The sequence below is a fragment of the Anser anser genome (genome assembly GCF_964211835.1).
Source record: "Anser anser genome assembly, chromosome: 18".
Taxonomy (NCBI): domain Eukaryota; kingdom Metazoa; phylum Chordata; class Aves; order Anseriformes; family Anatidae; genus Anser; species Anser anser.
In genome coordinates, this window is record NC_139739.1 from 7809480 (window position 1) to 7826959 (window position 17480).

The following is a 17480-nucleotide window of genomic DNA, read 5'->3' on the forward strand; positions in this document are numbered from 1 at the left end:
TGTGAGCGACTCTGGAAGTCCAGTGTGGGAGGAGAAGCCAAGCAGCACAGTGTTCCCAAAGAGCCAACATCAGCCCAAATTTCTGTGTTTTGTTGCATCTTTGACCTCTCCTGCTGTCATGGCCTCCTCTGTCAATGCATCAGTGCAAGATCAGTGCGTTGTCCTGTGGGGCTGGAATAAGTCCCTGGACCCCCCAGTGCCATTCATTTGAAGTCTGCAGGGACTATTATGAATAGCACTGCTGCTGAAGGCTGCTTTCCCCTCACTCCTTACAGTTTATCTAGCAATGGAAGAGGTAGGTTCCACCTGATAAATCTCATAAATGTCTTGTTTCCTTGAGACTGGAAATTTAGCTGGAAGTTTAGTTCCCACTTCAAGTAATCAGTTATTTGCTATTTTTGAAGCTTACTCAGGCCAGGGTTGTCCTTCCCTTCCCCCACTTTTTTTTGGTCCATCATTAGATTGTCCCTTTCTCCGAGAAATGAAGCCTGGTACTTCTCCAGCAATCCCAATTCTTACTGCTTGCAGCAGAAAGGAGAGATGAAACGTGGAATGGAATTGAGGGCTGTCGCATGGCAGCATTTGTTCTTCTGTTAGCACTACACTTCAAGCTATGACAGTTTTCAGCTGTGACTAATAACTAGAAATCTTCATTTGCCAGTTACTTCCCAGCTGGGTTTTCACACAGTATTTAAGTGGTTCTTTTCCTGTAGTATGCTCTTGCTTACACAGAGCATTGCTGTTGCGGAAGCATGTACTTTGGCTATGTCGCTGGCTTACCAGCATGCAGCAATGTAATATATACATATGTGCATGCACGTTGATTCACAGAATCTGTGTTTCTTCTAAAACTTAATTCTTACAGACTGAAAACCCAGTGATACGGCGTGAAAACCAGTTAGAAACCTGACTCTTATAAAATAATAGCTGGATAAAGGCTGTCAGTTCTCTTAATTGAAGAGTCTCTGAGAGACGAGCCTCATGTCTTTATTAAAAACAGATCTGCTTTTTATAGAATATCAAAATAATGCATCTAAAATAACCTTGTAGCCCTTGAAAGATTTGGGTGCTATAAACCAGAAATGTAATGTCGCTGTCATTGCAGGAAGACAGAAGTTCACAGCTCTGTGAATTTACTTTATAGTTCTCCATGAACAGATTTACCAGCGAAATAGCATCTTGCAGGCCCACTGCATAGCTAGCTCACTCAGTCACTGCTTGGGATCTTCCATCTGGAGAAGAGACTTGGCTTCCATGGGCTTCTGTCGTTCCGCCCACCCTGTGCACAGAGTGAACAGAAGGGTTTCCACCTAAATGCAGGGCAATTGAGGTAGGCCAGGTTAAGGCCTTCAAATTGTCCTTGCCAACAAGAGAGTCTGGAACTCTAGTAAGAAGTTGTAGTAACAACGGCCCTTATCGACCTTGTTATTCCTAGAATTTTAAGTAAAGCGAGAACGTAACTGAAAAAGTAACCAGACTCAAAGCTTTAGCACCAATGTTCTCCCCTCCTACTGAGATTTTATATTTTTCCTTTATCCGGACAAAAACTCAAATTTCAAGTACATTGGTCTGTGTGTAACAAGCTGAGTCATCAGGGTCTGTGGTGTCCATATTCATGCTTGAAAATGTAGAATTTTCTTTTTCAGAGCAAACAATGAGAAGGGCCTTGTAGTTTGCTGACAGAAGTCTATCGTCAACTCACATAAAAGTACTTAAGAGGTCTTACTGAGCTCTTGGGCAAGACAGGATAATGCCAGTTCTGTTGCTGGCAGTCGACGTTTCCCTAGCTCTCTGGGTTTTCTATTGTTTAACGTCTCCCATTTCCAGTTCCCCATCCGTGAGCATTTTCTTATCTTACTGGGGACCTTGTGAAGACATTTCTAAGATCTGAGGCAACAGGGAAGAGAGCAATCTTGAACAGCTGTCTGCCCACATCAAGAAACCCCATTATAGCAAAGCCACGAATTCAAAGGGCTAACTGTGCAATGGAAGTAACTCCTTGGAAGATGATCAGGTATTCTGGTGATTAGCATAACATAGTAGGCAGCAGATAGGAATTGGCATTATAATTGAATGATTTAATTAACCGTAAAGATGCCAAGAAGACGAGAAGGTTTTGGAGGATGCATACTCCAGTAGCTGCAATTGCAATCCCTCATTTGGCATGCAGGTTCTTGTAACTGTTTCCAAAATCGTTTTACCAGATTAAATAAAACAGAAGAGCTTAGCAGGCAGCACTGGGTACCCTATGCAAACATAAAGGGTGAAACTCAAGGATGGCCTGAGAGTCAGCTTTGGGTTTTGTAGCTTTCCAACAGTTCCTGCTTCCGGGTCCAATTTGCAATAAAATCCAAACTAGTTTTCACTACAGGAGATCTCCAGGTGTGTAAGAGGAAACAGCGTTTGGATCAGTAAGTCGTAAAGACTAGAAGTAACATTTGCCTAACCTTGCTTGGGAATTCACCCTTACTTAAAGCATGGTGATTGAAATGGGTATTTGTTCACCCAGGTGAGTCTCCCAGTGCTTATCAGATGCTGTTTTAACTTACCAGCTGCTTATCAGCTGCTGCTTGTGTCTGCAAGATCTGTAAGGAGCTTGCCATGGCACCCTGCCTCAGGGGAGATGTTGGAGCTGGCGCCGCCGTGCCTTTGCTGAACACCCTCACGGGCAGGAGTCCCTAAGAATTAGAGCCCTGGTTTTCCACAAGCACCAACCAGAGTGAGGTACTCTTTAAACAGAGAAAACTCGGAGCCAGAGAGATTAAAATAAGTGTTTGTAAATAAGTCTCAGAGCAGTACATAGCACACATTACCTGCAAACATGGTAATTTTCCTTCATCACAAAGCTCCAGCTAGAACATCACTCCTGATGCCATCTTAGGGACTGTTAATTTCTCTGTTAGTCCTGTAAAGGCTGTGTAATTCCTGTTAGGGATTTATACTTTTTAACGTTTCTTGACAGTCTTTAATACCAAGTTCTACCTAGCTGCATTTTTCATGAGAATGAAGGTGTTCTCCTTGGCAAATGGTTCACATTCAATTTTGTAATGCCTGAAAATTCAATCTGAAAGCTTCACTTGATTTCTTTCTTGGCTTTTAAACAGCCTTCCATAGTTTCTGCATTTTGATGGTTTTCCTCTAATTTTGTATGATATCTGTATGATTATTTGAAGAAAGTGGTTTTATGTTTTAAAGCTGTGCGTACATTCAGAGCAGAGCAGCGGCTAAATGAAGCTTTTATGAGTTCGTGTCTGCCAAAGACAAAATGATGAGTCCCAGCAGGATGAGTGCGGGTTAAAGCAGTGGAGGCCGTTGTACACCTCCCATCAGCGCTGTGTCTGGAGTGTCAAAAGCACCAGCAGTTCTGCTTGGTCGTACGCACCGATCCGGTTCTCCACTCTTCAGTGGGTTGGATTGAAATACGTCAAACATGCACAAAAGGCTTGGTTTCCAAAGCGCACGGCCTGACTTACTGCTTCTATTTCCTTGGCCTTTCCCACACCTGTGTCAAAATTAGTTGGAGATCTTTGCCTAAATCTTTGGCAGCAGCTGACTTAATTTGTGGTTTACTACTCCTGACAGTTTATTGGGGAAGCAAAGCGCGCCTTCATCTCCAATAATAAACAGCCCACCCGCCGACACTTTGACAGACTTAATGGTTTTTTATACAAAAATGGACAGACTTAATGTTTCGACTGTAGCGATCATCTGTCCTGATCTCCTTAATGAAATTAGATTAAGTGCACCTGGGAAAATGCTGAGACGGCACATTGCCTTCATCACCTTCCTTAATTTAAAACCAATTTGCGGGGAAAATATCCTCTGAAGCTGAGGGAGGCAGAGAGAAGGGGGAGGGAAGGGGATTTTAAAATCTATCTGGATAGCTACTGGCAGTTTTAATTCCTTTCCCTGCTGGCAATGTGAAATATTAACAGCTTTAAGAACTGCGAGTTTAAAGACTTGCTAACCCTTTTGCCTTTCTTAGGGGGAAAAGGAACAAAACAAAACACAACCTTTACTATCAAGATCACATACAGCAACCAAGTCCAGTAGAGGTTGGGCTGGGCAGGCAGAGAGACCCGGCTGAAATCAGAAAGTTTCCTCTTCCAGGAGCTAGGCTGTGTTTTTCTGAGATGTGTTGAAACCTCTGGATGTTGGGGATGCTTCCTGTCTGCCGTTACCTTGATAGTGATTTAGGTGTGCAGAAAAATAGTAATTTGCCCACATAGCTGTGAAACCAGCTGCAGTATGTACAATATAATGTGACCTGAAAATGATTACAAATGGTTCCTTGGGCTCATTCTGAAGACAGTGAGAAACATATCTTTTTAATTAAAAATAAAATGTAAAGAATAACCGTGAGCTTTTCTTCCCGTGAAGGATGATTCCTATTCTCTCACTCTGACTCCACTGATTGAAAATGCACCGGCGGTTAGCTCAAGGTCTTCCACTGGTGAGCTGGTCAGAGAGCAGAGTAGTCTGCAATAGGCTGGAAAGTCTCTTTATAGTGGAGAGTTAAATGTTTACTGCCTTTGTCATTTGGACTATTAAAGTCCAAGCTCAACAGCGCAGTTGATTTATCCATCTCCTGTCTCAGATTTCAGTGTTGCTGGAACGGTGTTCATGCTAGAGGTGGGCAGTTTCTGCTACTTGGAGATGCTTTTCTTCACTTGCTTAGCTTTGTTCTTCACAAAAGCTTTCGTAGCACAGGTTCTGCAGAGATGCCCACCTTGTGCCTGGCCGCTTCAGAAACACACAGAACCCATACCAGGACTGAAAGTCCCACACAACCCAGTGCTCTAGAAATGTCTTGCAGCTGGCTTGGGTTTTGTTGGGGCAATCACCACACAATGACTCGTATTTCGTTCAGCTATTAGAGATCACCACTCCGATCTTCAGTCCTGGTAACCTTGGAAGAAAACATCATTCAAAATAACTATTCTGAAAATCCCTGTTAAGTGACCAATTTTCAAAAGTACTCCTCACCCTAATCTAATCAAAGTTACCTTTATCGGTGGATGCTCAGTGCATCCCCAAATCCATTCAGCAGTCTTCATCCACTTGACTGGTCCTATCCCTGGGCCTCCTTGTGCAAGTGGGAGCTTGCATGAGTAGCCCAATTGCTGTCAATGAATAATTTAAATGATTTAAGCCTCAGACATGCTGGTTAATAATGAGAGAAATCAGCCCCATATGTCCTTGTCCATAAATACTAGAGGATGGGGACAAGTCACTTTTAAATGGGATTCATTTATTTTTAAATGGAATCATGATAAGTGTTTTAAAGGTAATCAAGCATGTGTAGCTATCCTGAATATTATAAATATAAAAGAACATTAGTCTAAATTTGAAAGGGATCCCATTCATGTATAAAGAGAGTTAAAGGTATCATGAGAGGATAAAGTGCAGAGTAACCTTTGGTACCTGACAAAGGTTTTAAGGTGTCTCTTCTTTTTATTAATTTCTACAAAGATGGCTGAAGTGACCAGTGTGTGTTATATTTGTCACTGTATTATGGGCATTGTGGACACTCAGATGCTGGTTACTCAGTGACTGTAGGCACTTTTTTCCCCTCTTTAAATATTTTGATAATTTTCCACCCTACCCAGAGAAGGTGGAGGTGAAGGAAAGTGAAGAAAGAAGGATTTCTTGTATTGTGGTTATTGAACTTGTCCCCTTGAAAAGACATTGTGTATCCCACCCAAAAGGCCTACCTTCCATCCTTTTAGTTTTAATCCTCTTTAATTTTGTCAAATGTGAGTTTCGTGTCCTGCTTTTCCAGACCCTGAAGCACTCTGCCTTTTGCCACCTCTGCTTTTGTCTGACAGCATCACTTGCGCCTCCGCTCTTTGCCCAAGCTGCTGGCCCCTGGACTGTAAGCCACCAATCCCTCATTTTTGGTTTTCCCTATCAGATTGGTTGCCTGCAGGGACTAACCCGTGGTTTTTCAACAGCGTTCACCACAAAGCCTGCCAAATGTCATACGTAGGATCGGGTGCATTTAGTGGTAGTTTGTATTTATTGCAGATGTTACACTTCAGGCTCCAAAGGACAGGGATTGTGTCCTCCTGTGGAGGAGTCAACCTAACATTTTGTGGTCTCTCCTGGAGTACAAATAACCCAGAGGAGCTACTTGTGAGCAAGTTTTATCCAAAATCTGTTAGGAAATAGAATAAACATCATTATCAGCATTTTCCATCAAAGAAACTGGAGCTCACAGAAAACGTGACTTACCTGTGGTTCTGCAGTGGGTTGGTCGGAAATGCTGTGGGACACAAATTCACAGTCTTCTCATTCAGTTCTGTGCTCTAACCCCTCTCTGTGCGAGTCTGGATGGCAGACTGTGCTGTCTCAGCCAAAGCTAGCCCTTGGATGTTTGCTTTCTACACCCTAGCTGTCTCTGCTGGTGATAGATGGTTCCTGAAAAAATAATTAACTTTAGCTGAACTGGAATATGTTTTGGGTTTGCTTTGTGAACAAGTCGTAAGGCTTTTACATATTACTTTGAAAGTCATAGTCTTTCTGAGGCATTAGAGCCTGTTTTCGTAACTTCATCAGAGAAATGTCTTTTAAGGTGGTGGCGCATCAAGATGTTTTGGGGTTGGCTCCTTCCTTTGAACTCCTAACACACAGAGATCATTTGTGCAACTGCAACAAATTAAAAGGTGGCTCCAGAGAGGGAGAGCAAGGTTGGAAGAAGTCGCAGCTTCTCAGTGCATATGTCTGTGTTTAGTCAAAACAATGTTCCTAGTTATCTTCGGCCTTTTGAAGTCTTTGCGACTCTGGCTTTGTTTCTGCTTCATACATCATCGCCAACAGCCATCAACAGCTGAAACATTTAGAAATTGGCTCATGGCAGGACAATAGGTGATGATGTACAGTACAAACCAGATGGAGGTTTGTAGGTTGGAGGTTCAGGCGAGTTGCCTTGAACAGCTGAGTAAAAACTTGTTTTCACTTAAAAATCAAAATAAATACAACAGATAGAAAAATTGGGAAGGAAATGGGAAATAGGCTGCATACGGGAGAAATATAGCACTTACCCTTCCCGCGGGGACCTGCAGCAGCAGAAGTGGAAGGAAAAGTCTTCCTGCATGTCGGCCCATGTCGCATGGTGTGCCGTGCCGTGCTGTGCAGTGGTGGGGTGCTGCTGGTGGCTGCGTGGGATGCCCTGCTCTCACCGCAGCCCTGCACCTCGGACAGCAAGGCTGGGTTGTGCACTGGGCTGGTAAACAGAGCGCTTTGAGCATCCTTTGCCCAAGGATGGCAGAGCTCACTGCTGGCAGTGCAGAGCTGTTCCCTGTTGGCCCCAGGGAGGAAAAGTGGCAAGGGGAGCAGAAAACTGTTCTGGGTGAGAAAAAGGCTGATGCCCTGTGCATGGAGATGCTTGTAGTGTTCCTGTCCGTACTGAGACAGGGGGAAGGGGAAAAGCATGCCTGCTGGCTAGATGAACGGTTATTTTTAGTAGCTCTATAAAGTCAATTAGAACTAAAGCAGATCTGTATTAAAAGTTAATTCATATTAAGAATAGCACTGCACTAGGTACTGGTTTCATTTGGAAACAGGTGCAAGTCCATCTGCACTGTTGCTTTCAGTGTGGTCCAGTGCAAAAAAAAAATAAAAGTATGTTTTTAAGTCCTCTTAATAGCCTCAGAAGTTATTATATCCCATCTTCTTGGCAAGTCTGGAACATCGCCAGTGTTTTACCTGATTTGTCAGTGCTGCCAGTTTGCATTGTCATGCATGTAAATGAAGTTCTTGCCTGGACAGCCTTGCGGTTTCTAACTAGAATTCTTGGCTGCTCAGTTGGTGAATTTATTTTCTATAACAACCATATCTGAAAACATTTTCAAACACGACTGCAAGCCCCAGTGTTCATTAGACCCTTTATGGATGTTAGTTTCAAACTTTCCTCCTCCCTTCCTGACCTATCTCCTTTTCCCTTCCCTCTGCCCTGTGGTTGCCTTTTAAATCAATAGAGTTCGATGCAGATAAACAGCACAAAATGGATTGAATGGAGGTCCAAAAGGTGAGGTTATCGCTTACTTCTTGACACAGCACTCCTCTCTAGTCAGCAGAATGCCTGAGTAATGCTAGAGTCCAGTTACGTACCTAGGTCTCCTCTGCATCACTTTAAACCCACCCTGCCATGCTCTGGGACAGCAGATGAAGGAACGTGCCCAGTGCTCTGCTGCAATGAGACCTCAGTTTTCAGCCGTCCCCAGACAGGCACAACCTGCTGGCACTAGGTATGTATTTGGAGCCCAGGGGACAGCGGCACAGCCAAGCTCCTCTTGGGGCTGGTCTCTGAACATCACTGTCCGTGACCTGCATTGTGGCCATGTTTCAGGCTTGTACCCTGGGCAAAATCCCCATTTATCCTGCCTCCAGCAAGAGCAAGCATTTGGGGGTAAAATAACTCTGCAGCATGAATTGGATAATGTAGCTCGAGTTTGTGGCCTAATTCCTCTGATGTTGTTTAAAGCCTTATTTTCTCATTACCCTTTGTGTGCTGAACTTCAGAGCTCTCCTTTAAAAATAACAGCAGCGACCTGAATTAATTGGTTAGGAAACATTTCTTCTGCGAGCCATGTTCCACAACAAAACGTGGGGAAGCCAAGAAAAATGCTGGCCCAAATTTGGAACAAGTTTTGTTTGGAGGCCCCAAGCCTACGCATTGCTCTGCAGACAAATCCACACATACGTGGGGCTGCTGTAACTGCCTTGGTTTTACAGGAAAAAAAGAGCCAGCCGGGCTGCAGGGCTCAGAAACAGTTGCTCGCCAGATTCTGATTTATTTGACAGCCTCCGTAATAAAGTAACTATTTGTCTAACTCTTCCTGATTAGTCTGAAGAGGTCTGCCAATCTGAAGAGGATTGACTAGTCAGGAAACCACTGGTATTTTGGCTTTTTTTTTTTTTTCCTTAAGGGTTGTGATATTATTTGCAATAATTTCTCCTTTATTAAGTTTGGCATTTCAAAATAATTCACTGCTGCAACGTGAACATTTTCCACATCAACAATAAGTCTATTACGGAGAAATTTACAAAAACAAAATGACTTCATATTGCTTGCAGATGTATTCTGTAAAAATAATTGTTTTTCACTAGATTTTAATGTTTCTAGGCCTTTGTAAACATAATGCCTAAATACTTTTATTCAATAAACGAGACCCATTCAGTAATTGCTTGCACATTTGAAGTCCAGTAAATAAGGAGCAGATTTCAACCAAAATCTGTGTATCATTTAAGCTGCTTAGGTCACAGCCCTAGGGCGGAAAAGAACTGGTGAGAAACTTGTGTTTTCAGAAGTGGAGAACTGTGACTTCAGAAACCAAGACAAATAAGCTCCATTTCTCTTTAATTAGTGGATTCCTGCTTATGGGCCAGGCTTTCTTTATTCTTCGTTCAGTAAGGCTGAGAATTCAAAGGAGGCTGAAGATGTTAAGCATTGTGTTCTTTGGACTTTATAGTCTTGGGATACCAAAGTCCTTCAGGCTCCCTTGGAAATCCCATCACACAAAACCATATTTTTTCCTTGAATGCATTGTTTTCAGGTCAAAAACACCACTGTGCACAGATAGAGAAAATGTAGGCACACATGTGGAGGGGAAATGGTGGCTGATGTCACTAACTGTGTGTCTTGGTTTTGTATGTGCTAGTTTTTAAGAGCCAGCAGCACAGAAGACTTTGTTGAAGCTAGAAGGACGGCTCTAGTAAGCATCTTGTGGTCTCAAGCTTGGGCAAAATGTCAACTTAAAACAAAACAAAAAAGGCAGTGCATGAATAATTGGATGTTGCTTGTCGTGCAAGAAAAATAACTTACAAAGCAAAGTAGAATCCAGAAATAAAATTGAAATAAAAACAAAAACAAGCAAATACCACATGCATTGTAATTCCTATGTGAGACATGTTTGGTGGAGTCCTTAAATCAACCAGCTTACAGGCTGCATTCATGAGCTCTCATCGTGCCTTATGAAAGTTAACACCAAGAGAAGTATTCTCTGTGGGGGTTTGTTTTCCTCTGAAGACATTTTGAAAGTCATGGAGACCTTTTACTGGAATCGAGGAGGGCAAAATATCTCAGACAAGGTGATTTAAATGGTAATGGGGAGTTTTTCCTTGGACTTTGCTACCTGCTGTTCTCCAGACACTGTATTCTCAGGGGTGAAATTCTGACCTGTTTGAAGGCAGTAATAAAACTCTCCTTAATTTAAATATGACCAGGGTTTCAGCTCATATCAGCAAGAATACGGCCTGTTTCCCCTTAGGCCACCGTGGTTTCTTAACATGTAAGTATAGGTAAATAGTGACAAAATAGCCTTTTCACTTGACAAACAGGGAGGGTGTGGACATGAATGCGGGTCCCTCCTAGCGTGAGCTGGCAGTGTGAGAGACCCAACGGGTCACACTGACCTGGTTCCAGGTGACAAGTCATGAAAAGCAAACCCTTTGAGGAAAAAAAGGCTTTGTGTACATCAGCCCCTAATCTTTGCCTTGTGTGTTTGACGGTGTGCTGCTCTGCCATCACAGATCATCCCCAACCAGCTCGCTCCATGCCCAATTCTATCTCATTTTCCCCCTCCTATCCAAAGAACAACAACCCTAAAACCCCATAAAGCTTCGCAGCTGTTTTCTCACATAATTAAATCGTCCTAGGTAATCCTTGCCCGGTGGCCTTTCATACGCTGGTGGGGGAATAGCATTGAAGCCACCGACGTGATTTGATTACTGGGATTCCTGTGCAGCTCAGCTGCTCCACCAAGGCAGCTGTGATGTTTCCAGGGCTCAGCAAAGCTTCACGCAGGAAAGAGCCATTCCTCGTCGCGGCTGTCCCTGGTGAAGGAGATGTGCAGGGGGAAAAGAGCTTCGGACTCCGGCTGCTGCCTGCAACTTGGCTGATATCTGCCTCGTGGCAGCCTCTAAATGCAGTAGCACCACCAGGCGCGGAGGTGGTAGGCAGTAGTGTCTGCTCCTGCAGAAGCTGCCCGGGATGGGCTTTCTCCTGGGCACAGTTTCACATGCGTCTTTGACCTGGGCAAAGGTTGGAAGGGAGGCATTAAGATACAGCAAGGTGAAAGGTGTAATGTTATGCAACTAGAAATAATCCCAAGCCTAACTGCGTAATCTTATTTGTGTTCAGTGAGAAGGAAGGAGTGTGAAACCAGACTGACTTGGTCAGAAGCTTAATAAAAAACGTGTATTACAGGCACTATGGCATTTTCTTTACCTGTGGCTGATCAAAGCATTATTTGATGAAGCAAGCCTCTTAACTTTTTGCACAGCTTTGTATTTTAGACAGGGAGTTGCGTCTATCTGAAGCGAACCCTGCCTTGGATACATATTTCTTACTAACCTGGCACAGTTTCCTGCCTTACAAGCTGCATTGGGGCAATAAGGAGCGGTGATTACTGAGTTACTTCTATTGCAGCAGAAAGGCCCACGGTGTTTTGGGAAGCCCAGACTGACAAAGTACGTGTCCCTCAAAATTCTGAATCCAACCCAAATGTTACAGGCTGTGTCACACAACAGTGCCAAAGACACGAGAAAAGCCAACTGTTTTAATGACAGATCTTGCCTGTGAACTCTTGCCTGATGAAACTCTAGACAGCAGTGGCCCTTTGCATTTGGAAACTCCCTCACTGATTTTGGTTTGGTTTATAGCTCTCACATGGCTGTAGATGTGCCTGCTCCTACACCTGCAGGCATTCCTCTCCTGTGCTCTAGCTTTTGGCTCTTACTTTATCAGGCATTTAATGTCAAAGCATAGGGCGAAAAGCCTTGAAGAGAAGAAAGCAAGGGGTGTTTAGAAGTGACCCTTGATTATCAGGAACTGCAACTTTCTTTAAGAGACTGCAGAGGCCGTAGCTTTTCTCCGAGCAGGAGAGAACTGGGAAGCGTTCTTTGCTTCAGGTAAGTCAGGAAAATCAGTGCAACAAGCAGGGGCATACCAAAGACTTTTTTCTCACTGGGTAATCTCTCCAGGGCATTTTATATGCTGAGTATTGCCATGATACATGCTCTTTATTATGTCTCTCAGCACACAACAACACTGCTGAAAGCACTTCCATTTGCTTGTTATCTAATCTCTGTCATCAGAGGTCAATGGATACAGGCCAAGGTCCTGCCTCAGCATATTTCCAAGCAAAAGCCCTGCACCCCTTGAAAGAGCCTGTTTCAAATGAAGCATAAGCTGGGATTTGCCTCACACGTTGCCTAGGAATCCAAGTTCTTAAAAGTTTCTTTTGTGGGTGTATTTGCAGAAGAGATTTCTGAACCCTTGTTGCAGAAGAGGCTGTGGTTTAGATGCTGTGATAGTCAGCGTCGCAGCGTTGTCACTGGGTTCCAAAGAAAGCTCTGCTGGGCGATACTGGAAATCCCCCTTGTATTAATTGCTGTATTCAAGCTCCCAAGAGCTCCAGCAAAGGCCTGTAGCCACATGAGGCTACATACTTCATGAAAGCACTGTCCCTGCTACAGGGACGAAGCGAGAGAGGATGCACGTGTGCCAAAGAATAGTGAGGTGGCTCTGTAGATGTTCATGGGGAGCTCCTCGGGGAGCGAGGGGAGGCCTGGAAGGAAGCACGGTGCAAGAAGCGGGTGTGGAGGCTGGGCTCAGCCTGCTCTCCTGTGCAGCTGGGCACGTAATTGCTCTCCAGACAGCTGGGGAGCGACGAGAGGAGGGGAGATGCAAAGGAGCGCCGTTTGGAGCAGGAGCTGTTTCGTAATAACCTCTGTTATTAGAGGAGCAGGGGTTTGCATCAGCAAATTGCTGTAAGAAACCCCCCCGGTTGATAGGCTATCCCTGCAGTCTGAGGAGACATAAATGCACGGAATAAGGTCACATCAGTGTAATTGGATTATCTAATAAATAGCTGGATGTGGGTCTGTTACAGACAGGGAAGGCTTGCAGAGCACTCCCACTTTCTTAATTGCTGCTTTAGCCTCCTGGTAGGAACGGGGAGGTGTTGGGAAATGACACTTACAATAGCAGGTTCAGAGGTATTGCTCGTGAATCAGCGTTTCAGTGCATCTGCTGCGCTGGTCTGTGTCAGGTAGTGAAGGTTTTTTATGAGTATTTTGTTTGTTCCTATGATTTATGCCTGGCGTTCTGAGGTTGCCAAGACAAGGTAAAAGATGCTTGTCTCTGTGTGTTTTTGCAAGTGCAAAGTTCAGGGTTATTTTCTAAAGGCAAGATGAGTATGGAAAATCTTGTCCAATCTCAGCACATTTTTTTTCCTTGAAATGGCATTTGTCTCTGTCATGTGCAGCTGACTTCATTCTCTGCTAGAAGCTTCTCCGTGACAAGCTTTACTGTCACCCTAGATGCACAAATTATCCTTGCTTATTTGGGGGGAGTTTGAGAGGCGAGTTCTCTCCGCTCTTCCCAAAGTCACAGGACGCAGAGGACTTTCCCACCCTCCTGTAAACAGCACAGGAAGGAAAGCCAGCTGTTAAGGTTGTCCTACAATTTATACCACAGAGCTTCGCTTTCATGTGCTTACGGTCTGGCCAAACTTTGTCGTCGTGGATTTCTTTGTTGAGCATCTTCTTCAGGCGGAGGTACTTGGGTGAGTTCCAGCTGGAGCACACAGCACACGAGGCGTGGGACCGAACAAGGTGCGCTTTCACTTAGTTCCCCTCCTTGCTGCCAGCAAAGTCCTGGAGCAGAGAGCGGTCGGTGGCAAAAGCCCATCCTGGTTGCATTTACAGCTTCTCCTGGTAGCACCCAGCGGTGTGGAGGGAGGTGGCAGATGTAGCAGCAAGGACATTTAAATTAAGGTTGTCTCGACAACACTAAATATTCCCCCCACCCCTCCTTTTTTTTTTTAATGCCTTACCTGACATCTTCAAGCATTTGTTTTTCCGTGCCTGGTTGTATGGCACTTGAAATGGGTGAGACCGTATAAAATGTAGCGTTACATTTTGAGCGAGCCAAAGAGCCATCCTGAACTGAGAAGAAAGAAAGTGTTTATCAAACGCCTGTGTGTATTTTAGGGTGCAAACAGATGTTCTCTTTGTGAAACTTGGATGGAAATGCAGCTCAGCAAAGCTTTCCCTCCCCTTTTGCTGCTGCTTTCAGAGATGTATTAGGCTTTCAGAGATCAGGTCCTGCAGATCTTACAAACCATTGTTTTTTGTTAACAAGGTTTGCCAAGCTCATCCCTGGTTGTAAACCTTTTATTTCCTGTAATTTAAACAAATGATGCATTTCAGAAGTGACTCAGTTCCTTAAAATAAAGATGTATTTCAGCTAGCTGACTACATGGAAGCCTGGTTTATCTATCCTGCTGCCTTTCCCAAAGGCTCCTGCATGGTCTGCAAAGCTGCTCTTCTCGCAACATTTCACTGACTACTTCTACAATCTTTTCTAAGAAAAACTTGAATCTGAGAAAGGACATAGGGAAATTTTCAAACCACTGATATTTGAGGGGGTTAAGAAAAAGGAAAGCGGTTTGTTGAGGACTGATGGTGCTTTGCAGACAAGCAGGCATGTGTTTGATGGGGGCTCTAGGTTTGTCTCTGTATCAGGGTGCTTGGAAAAAATTAAGAGGAATCAACTGAAGTGATAAAGGTGAAAGTCAAGTGAAAGCATATCCACATGCAGGTTGTCTTTTGAGCATAAGTGGCATTCCACTGCTGAGCTGAACTGTAAAGATCTGACATTGGTTTATGTTACAGAACTATTTTAACAAATCTGCCTCGTCTTTGAACCTTTACTTCCTTCTCTTAAAATTATTTACTGTTCCTGTGCAGGGAACAGTATTTTGAGAGAGGTTTCGGGAACCATAGTCCTACTCTGAAGCTCTGGCTGCTGCCTGCAGTTAACATTAATTCTTCAGTCTAACCTGTCTAACGTCTGGCTGATGACCCATTAAGCAATTGTTTTTAATTAGCAAACTACTAGTTTGCAATGCAAGAATTAAAAAAAAATAAAAAACAACCAACACCTCAGCTTCTGGTAAGTGTAGGTTAAATTATTTACAGTGCTGCTCATAAACTTCTTGAGTCTATTTATTAAAAGCAGAGCACTTTTGTAACTGGAAGCCTCTGCGTCAAGTGCTGCAATGTCTTTGGTAAGCAGTGAGAAAGAAGGCGATGTTTGCTTTTGTTTGAAAAAGCCCAGGTTGGGCAGATTATTGGCTAGAACAGAGAGTTCATCAGATGTTTGTGGTCAGCCGGGGAGATTTGCACAGGCCTCAGACACCTGCAGAAGACGAGTTGCAAAACCTGTTGTTGGAATGAATGACATGCAGGGACTCTACCAAAACTCTCCTTAGATTTCAGTGTAAGTGAAAACAAATGTTCTGCTGTAAATATCCCCCAGGTGAATACGTTTATTCTCTTCACAGCTTTGAAACACGCTTCAGGCTAGAGAGGCTCCCTGGAGAGGGAATTTAGCACTCTGAGCCAAAGGTCAGGGTCAGGTCACTCTGCTCCATTTGAAATTTGGCACCTAGGTACATATGGCAACTGCATCATCCCAGGGGCTAATTTGCCAAATCAGATTGCATCCTCTTTCATTGCTGCGTGCCAAGCTCGGATGTCAGTCTTCTCCCTGCAAAGCTGAATGTCGAACATCCAGGACCTGCTTCTAATACCAGCCGCTTGCAGCAGCTGAGCTCTCCTGGAAGCAAACCAGAGCACACCTACCTGATAATGAGAACAACATTTACATAGTGCTTTTGATTTCAAAACTTTATTAAGCATCAAAGGCAGAGTTGTGCTTGACCCTTGGAGGCATTTACAAGGGTCCCCTCCTCGCTGATACTCGAGCGCAGTGGGATGAGAGGATGGAAATCGCAGCCTCCACAGAGGGGCTGGCTGGACCCAGACTGGCGGCACCTCCAGGGAAGCCAGCACTTCCCAGGAGCTTCTCGGAGCTCACAGTCAGAGCAGGGATGTGTGAGAGAAGGAAGCAGAGATGCTGGAGGAGGTCAATGGCAAGAAAAGACATACCCGAGTACGCTCATTTAGCTGAGCACAGAATCCGCGCTGCTCTCCGTGTTGCTGCCTTTGAGTCAGAGTCGGGTTATTACAAAGCCTCATGTGGGATGCCGTGGTTATCTGTACGCTACAGGTTCGAGCCGCTTAATTAGGTTGGTCTAGGGTAGGAGGAGATTGGCAAAACCCCCTGCTGCACACACAGTTATGCTGAGAAACTCGTTTTTCCCAGTACAGCGTTGCTTTGATAAGTTTTGTTACCGGGATGAGTTGCATGCGGTGTTTTGCTGATGCGGGTATTGATATACACATGTTGCTAACGGCTCCTAAACCCCAACCTCCTTTGATGTCCTTTCTTAAGGACGGAAAAAATGAGGCACAGAAATTACACGGTGACACAGCTGCGGTGAGTTCCGTCAGTGATGGTACTGAGATTTGGGATGTTGTTCTTCGGGCTCCTGCGCCCGGGCAGCTACAAAAGGCAGCTCTGTTGTGGCAGTCATCTGGAGGCATTCGCTTTGCAAGGGCCGGGGCAGGGAGGCCGCAGGGGAGGGCAGAGGAAATGCTGAGATAGAAACTTTGGAGAGCCCAGAAGGTGCTGGAGGCTTCAGCTTGCTTCAATTAGTGGCAGTCGGCGTGTACCTCCTTCCTCGCTGGCTACCTTTGATCTTTCTTAAAGGTGTAAGGCTAGAAACAGATTTAATCACAATACAAAATACCTGGGAAATGCAGTCTGTAGCTTTTATGATTCTTCTTCGAAAAGGGCCTTGGAGATTTTAGCTTTTCTTTTCTTCTGGCCTTGGAGATAGACATGCTCATATAACCCTGCTGTTTTATCATTCATATCAGTAACGCGCTTGCTGCCAAGATCCAGCATTTTCTGATAGAAAACCCATGCCTAAAAATTGCTAGCTCGGGGGGGTTTCAGTGAACGACGACGGCTCTCTCTGCAGACACAAGGCATGAACGGCGGTTCGGGGTGGTGTGGTCCCCACCAGAGTAATGGTGTGCACACCCTTTGCCCCTCTTTCTGCTGAGCGGTCCATTGGCCCGATCTGCAGTGCTCTTGTCTGCCCGTGTGCTTTTCTTCCTCTCCTTTTCCTTGTTTTTTAACACAACAGAGGGTTCGCGTGCTTAGCCTTTGGGGGCATTCCTGCTGGTTTCTGCTCCCCTTGCCGAGGGGACGGCGCTGTTCCTGAGTAATGTGGCCCGGGAGCAGAGGTGGTGTGTATCTGCCGCAGCCACGCAGCGAGGAGGAGAGCTCGTCCCGTACGTGGAGGGAGCGAAGCCTCCCGCAGCAGCAGCAGCAGCAGCACCTCTCAGAAGAACCGCCAGCTAAATACCCATTGGTATTACACTGTTCAAAAGGGTAGTGAAGAATTTTTAGCCCGTCAAGCTACTGAGAGTGAATGCGGGCCGTGTTTTACCCTAATTCAGTGAAATAAAGACCAAGCCAAAATGTTTTGTAAAAATTAGTCTTTGATCTTCCCTAATGCGCAGCCTGTGTTAGTGGTCACAGCTGTCCAATTCTCTCA

The 17480-nt window shown here is 44.7% G+C and overlaps 1 protein-coding gene and 1 long non-coding RNA gene across 26 annotated transcripts in view; one reads left to right on the forward strand and one right to left on the reverse strand.

The window, feature by feature from the left end:
- FBRSL1 (fibrosin like 1) overlaps positions 1–17480 on the forward strand; it is a 519147-nt gene that overhangs the window by 348163 nt on the left and 153504 nt on the right. The gene's annotated exons all lie outside the window — the stretch shown is intronic.
- Positions 1–17480, reverse strand: part of LOC310883515 — a 64028-nt gene continuing 46548 nt past the window's right edge. The window contains exon 2 of the long non-coding RNA XR_014573577.1: positions 1–17480. This exon is cut by the window's right edge and continues 27202 nt beyond it. This is a non-coding gene — a long non-coding RNA (uncharacterized lncRNA).